Raw genomic sequence first — 6,732 nt, forward strand, 5'->3', positions numbered from 1 at the left:
CAGGTGGTTCTGCAGCGATCCTGCTGATGTGAGGCGCAGGAAACAGGAAGGGCTGTTCCGGCTGGAGCGACTCAGGAAACCCGGAGCCACAGGAGGAGATCAACGCCAACGTGGCAGGAAGCTGCTGATCCGCCTGAGCCCGAAGGATCTGCTCAAAACTTCAGCATGCCTCCTAACGTTGGGTTCTAATCCTCATCATGTTCCTGCTGATTCCTAACATTGGGAATGTTTTCCAGCCGAGTCGAGAATAAAAGCCAGGCTGTCTGTAACAGAGCAGAGCTGTGTGTCGTTAATAAACCGTTCCTTCAGCAGCTCTCTGGATGCCAGACTGGGAAGACAGGAAATGACGTCAGAGGTCCGATGCAGCGCCTCAAATACGCGGATGTGTTTGAGGCTGTACGTCCAGGAGGAGGCGCTGTTTGTCCCTCTTTAGGGCCAGTGTGAATGGTTTTTCATTGAACTCGGTTTCCCAGAGTTCATCTGCGCAGGACCGACTCATCTCTACTCAGGGCGCCGTTTGGTTTGTTCAGCCACAGAGAAAAAGGTGTTAATTTTCAGTCATATTTTCACCATATTATTCATACATTTATAAATGTCAGAGTTCCAAACTAAAGATTTAATTCACAAGCTAAATATTTAGCTTGTAAAATAAATATTTAATCTTTGAATTAAATTTTCATTTTGTAACTTCGTTATGGTGAAAATATGACTGAGAAATGAATACTGACATATTTTCTCTATAACTAAATAAACCTAATTATTGTTTTTCATTTTACCATCGGCTCCTCTGTCTGACCTGCTGATCGATCAGTTTGATTAGAGCCCAGAGGTTCTGATCGGTTCAGGAGCCCAACTGGATGTGATCTGAACCGTTCAGAACCCAGAACACTTCCCAGAGCTGATGGAACCACAGAAATACTCTGATTAATTACCAAATTATTCTACAAAATAATGATATTGATATTCAGATTAATTTACAGAAATACTCATTTTAATACTCAGATCATTCTGAAAAATATTCAAAATAATCTGATTAATATTCATTAGTCTTCATCTTAATATTTAAATTACTTAGCAGAATAATTAATTACTCTGCAGAAATACTCTGATTCATTTCCGCTCAGCTGATGGTGGAGCTGCAGAGGAAGTTGAGCAGCAGGACGGACAGACGGTTCGGCTGGTTCTGTCTGCTGGACCGAGCTGCAGCTCACTGGAACAGAACACAAACTCCTGATTTTCCTGCTGAAGGGGGCGGGGCCTGTAACTGTCTCACCTGGACAGGTGAGGCCTGCAGGAGCAGCAGATCGTTTCTTCCAGGCTGGATGGAAGTTTCTGGAAGTTTCAGCTCAGCATCCTCCGGGATAAACATTCCCACAGAGTTCTGGGTCTGCTGGTTCCGATCCTGCTCTCTGGGTTTTTACCTCCGAACCTTTAGAGACTTTTCTGCCCTGAACGATTCATCTGACCGGCTCTCATCTTATTTTTAAGATTTTATTGCATTTAAATGTTTTATTTTGAAGCTTCTGTTTGTCACGTGACCCCCAGCTGCGGCCCGCCCTCTTTCCTATAAAAGTCTCGCTTTGCCGCCCTCACTTACCCGTCCGACCGTCTGTGAAGGCAGCACCGGCAGAACCACAGCTGAGCGGCGTAGCCCCGCAAACACCCGCAGACTGAGTGTGTTTCTGCGTGAGCGTCCTTCCCGACAGCGGCGCGGCCTGCGGGAGGACGAGGAGGAGGTAAGCGGAAAGTTAACAGTCTGTGGTTCCGCTGCTGGTTCTGTGGGTCCTGCAGGGTGTGTTCGGCTCCGTCCGGCTCCGTTCGGTTCTTTTCACGCGGCTCCAGCAGCTTCCACCGCCTCGCGCTTCTTTCATCCAGGACAAAAGCTGCGCGCGCGGCCTCACCTGCCCAGCTGGGGACCCTCCACGTGGGGGTTACCATGGCGACGACGAGCTGTCAGAGCAGTCCGGTTCGGAACCGTCCAACAGACAGAGCTCGCCTCTAATCAGAACCAGAACGTTCTTTACCGAGCCGAACGTGGAGGAGGAACGGGTCCATTCGGAACCAGCTGCTTCTGAAAGAACCGGCTCCAGCACACCAAAGGTTCTGATCCCGAATTGTTCTGGGTTCGGTTCCGATCTGAAGCAAATCCTTATGAAGTTTCGCTTACAGGTCTGGACTGGACCCAGCAGCAGGTGGTTCTGTCGGTCCAAACTGCAGGTTCTGTTGGTTTGTTTCTCTGTTTCTCTTGATGCGGTTCTGGTTCTGGTTCGGATCAGCTTTAACCTACTGACTATTGATTCTGATGGATCGAGCAGAAATTAATCAATAATTGATTCATAAATATCATTTTCTCTACTTCTGGTTCCCTGTTGCCCCTGGAGGCATTTAATTTAATTTCTGTTGGTTTCCTTTTATTTGATCATTTTCCATAGAAATATTCCTGCTACTGGGAACACTGGGAACACTGTTACAGTTTTAAATGACTGGAAGCATCAGAGGAAGTTTTTCTTCTCTGATGAACAAACCAAACGAAAAACGCTATGACTGTTCCTCAGTAAACTCTACCAGGTGGTTCTGTTGGGGCTCTGTGGTTCTATTGGACCCGTCCAGGACTGTTTCTGTCCTGGACACAGACTCTGATGTTGGACATGTTTGCAGTCTTAAAGGGCCAGCAGCATTTCCCTCAGCCTCTCATCAACCTGGCAGCCTCCAGGCTGGACTTGCGCCCCCTGCAGGCTGGTTATTGATTAGTTTTTTATTGTTTTGACTTTTTAAAGACTTTGTAGTTTGTATTTAGGCATCGTTAATGTTGTCCAATAACGTATGATTATCTTGTTATATTTTCAACTAGTCAAACATGGCAGGCTGCTGGCTGACTGCCCAATAGCGCCCCCTACCACCAGGCTGAGCAGCTTTTCTGGGGGAACTGTGAGCCACTTTCAATTAAAATAAACTTTTTTCATTCTTCCATCATGTTTTAATGTTTTTCCCTGCAGTGTTGCTTTGATTCTTTCATGTTTTGAGAAACCCTTTATCTCCATGGCAACCATTCAGCTGAGCAAAACACCTGGGTGGACCTAGTCCCGCCTTCAAGGTGCAGCTCCTCCCCCACTCAGCTGGACATTTTAACTAGCCCCTTTAAATTAAATCTTCATGGAGACAGAAAACTGGGCTGTTAGTTTTACAGCATCATGGTGGAGGTTAGAGGTCAAGGGGCCATTATCTGGCCCGAGGTGTCAAAGGATTCAGAACCGGGTTTGGACTTTCCTGTAATCTTCTAGACGTTCAGCTAACTGGTCACACTGGTACTCAGTCACCTGCCTGAGGGAACCAGCAACATGCTCAAACCGGAGGATTATCAGGATTTTGTTTTCGTCTTGTTGCTGTTCGTGTGTCTTAAGCGGTTGGTCATGTGATGCAGCACAGGATTGTGGGTGGAGAGCCGATGTCAGATTCTGGTCGTTTTGTCTACATGTTGAAACGGTAGAAAAGTATGCGTTATCGGTCCTGGCAGCAAAATTAATCTCTGAGATTCAGTGGTAGCATGCTAATGGTGCTAATTTTTAAAGTTGGCATATTTACTTCCCCTGGATGAATTATTCCTGATAATTCTGGAGCACTCATTTTCTTTTCTATTTAAAGAAAATAAAATGTTAACTTGTTAATGTTTTTGGTTTTCAACTGTTGAATTCTTCAAGTAGCTACTCGTTTAGATTCATGCTTTTATTTTGAATTCTGTTTACACAGCAGTTCGGTTTCCTCTCCTCGCGTTCCCCCGCCTACTTAGTGTAATGCTTTAGCGTTGGTGGAATTAATATTTATGATTAACGCTTTAGCATTAGCTTCTGCTAAATACGATGTTGGTGTAGCGCTTAAGTGGAACTGCTGTTTGATTGGTGCTTAGGGTTAGTGCAGCTAACTTTTTAGCTGGTGGTGATGCTATGATTGATATCGGCCCAGATTTTCTGATCCTGCTTCCCTGACGCAGACCAGCAGGTGTGACCTGGTGGTGCTGACTTGTTTGGGCCTGGTACTGTTTCGGCCGGGCTCCAGCTGTTTGTTGTTGGGTTCTGTGGTGCCGCTGAGGTCCAGATGTTTGGGATTGGCAGGTTCTGTTGGTGTGTGTGTAGCTGATGCTGAAGCAGATCCAGAGCAGCTTGGTGTTCTGCTCCATCCTCGGTTCTTATGTAAGGTTGGTTCTGGTTCTGTTTGCCAACAGAACCCGGTATCAGCAGATGAGTTGCAGACCCGTTCAGCTGGACGTTCCTCAGAGTGACAAGGAGTCGGAAATTGACCTTCTGGACTTTATGCCAGCTGATGAGGCGTTCGGATCTGTTCAACCCGGTTTTTCTGTGTTTTTGCTCTGAGGCGTTCGGGGACTTCAGGAAACCTCAGTGCTGGTAGAGCTGTGGTGTGTTTGAGGAGCAGCAGAGATCTGGTCTGGGCTGAAGCACTGGTCCAGATGTGGCGCGGCTTCAGAGGTTTTGCCGTCGCTGTGAGGCGCTGCAGGGCGTGTCGGCAGGCCGCGCTGCAGCTATAAATAACTGCGGCTGCAGCCACATCACAGGAAGCCCCAGCAGACGTGGAGCAGGCCGGAGGTTTAACCCTGCGCTGCCTGGTTTAAGCTGGGCTTCCAGACACCCAGCAGCTCGGTGGAAAAAGTGACGGCTGGATTTGTTTAGAACTCCAACCTCATCTTCTGAAGCTGTGGAACTGGTTGTTCAGTCACCTTACTGGGAAATCAAATCTGACTGGTTCACAGATGAAGCTCAGTAGGAAACTGGGATCACAAACGGAAAAAGAATCAAACACAAAGAAATCAGCTGAAATCTGTCCGATTCTAGAAACCTCTACTGTTCTGTGCTAACGGCTGGAGCTAACACCGCGCTCCACCCTGAACCACGACTATTAAATTACAGAAGTTTTTAATAATTCTGTAATTCTCGGTTATTGATCCATAATTTTGTTGACGTATTGATTAGCTTTGATTTCTGAATATTGGTGGATTATTTGCAAGAACAGATCAGGTTCTGCTGCTCCGTTTCTCAGGAAAAAGTTTGACTTTGTGGTGAAAGGTAATTTTCCTGTGCTGACTTGATGTTGGGAAAGTGAATCATTTCTGTTTAATGAAACCAGATGAATTGAACCAAATAGAATCATGAAGCTCCCTGAAACGATTTGCTGTTTTCTTACTGAATCCTGGAGAAGCTGAGAAACTGACAGCGAAATGAGTCAACTGTTATCTGAAAAGTGCGGTGTGAATTTACATTAAATACCCTGAGAAATGTGTAGAACCTCCACTGAACGTCTGGATGGAGAAGGTCAACGTCTTGACAGACCCTCAGGTCTGGACTTGGACTAGGCCATTCTCTGCTCTAACCCATCCCATAATTTCTCCAGCTGGTGTCCTGCTGGAAGCTGAACTTTGACCCCAATCTCAGGTCTGCATCTTCCCACAGCATGATACTGCCAGCACCATGAGATGTGTAGGTCGGGCTCCTGATCAGAGGTCTGCTGTGTTTACTTCCTGCTTTTTGCTAGCTGCTAATAGCTGCATTCTATCTGCCAGTTCAATGACTCCTGAACCTGAACTGGTTCATTTGGTCAAAGAGGCTAATTAGAGATGAACGCCACACTTTAAAGTTTTTATCAGCAGGAATCTGTTTCCTGCTGATTTATCACGGAAAATCCCCAAAAATAAAAGTCTGTTTGGAGCGGGGTGTGAATACTTTCTTTGTATTGGTATTTGATGAGAAAACTCCTCTGATTGGCTGCAGGCCGAACTGGAACATTTGGTCCAGACGGCAGCCAATCAGAGGAAATGAGATTAGAAGCGCGCTAATCAGAGTCACGGCCTCACAGTTTGGACGGTTCTGGCGGAATCTGACCCGGTTCTGGTCCGGCTGTCAAGAACACCGTGAGGGCGTTCAGGTCCGGTGGGCGGTTTCTGCAGGGTTCTGGAACTGGGTCGGGTTCTGAGTAGAGGAATGTTTACCCAGACATGCTGGACCGTCACCATGGCAACCGATGCAGATTAGGGAACCAGTACCGAACCAGTAGAACCGGGCAGGTCACCATGGATCTGGACAGATTCAGCAGAATAAAAGTTCTGATCCGGGATCCGTTTCTCTGAGTGACCAGCAGGGGGAGCCAGAGAGCCGCGCAGGAAGCGGCCGCAGGCGGCCCGGTTCTGATGGGTCTGATGTCCGGCCCGGTTCCGGTTCTGATCTCAAGTGGTCCTTCCTGGCGTTTCTGATGGGACGTTTCAACCAGAACACAGATTGGGTTCTGTTCGGCGGCCCAGTTCTGGTACCTCAGTCACAGGGTTTACTGATCTGCTAATCACCATGGTAACGGCTGGATGAACTCCAGAGTTCTGATAGTTTGGACTTTTGGTTCTGTTCAGAACCAGGTTCTGTTCAGATAATTTCAGTTAATGATCCAGAATTTAATGAGTTCTTTCAGAACCGGTTCCATTCATACTGGACCCGACTTTAATTATTTTTATGGTTTTCCAGAACCAGAACCAGAATCGGGTCTGCTGATCGTTTTAATGTTACAAAACTCTGGGTTCAGGTTCTGCTCCGGTCCAGATCAGGTTTCTGTTGTGTAACCGGGTCAGAGGAGTGGTTCTGGTTTTATAACTGGAGATTAAATTCCGAGCGGGTTAATGTGTAACCGGGTTCTGGTTGGGAAGTGGATCAGAACCAGCTGATGGTTAAAGCTTCAGCT

This window comes from Poecilia mexicana, unplaced genomic scaffold (genome assembly GCF_051168715.1).
Source record: "Poecilia mexicana isolate PSO_F unplaced genomic scaffold, ASM5116871v1 scaffold_3, whole genome shotgun sequence".
Classification (NCBI taxonomy): Eukaryota; Metazoa; Chordata; class Actinopteri; order Cyprinodontiformes; family Poeciliidae; genus Poecilia; species Poecilia mexicana.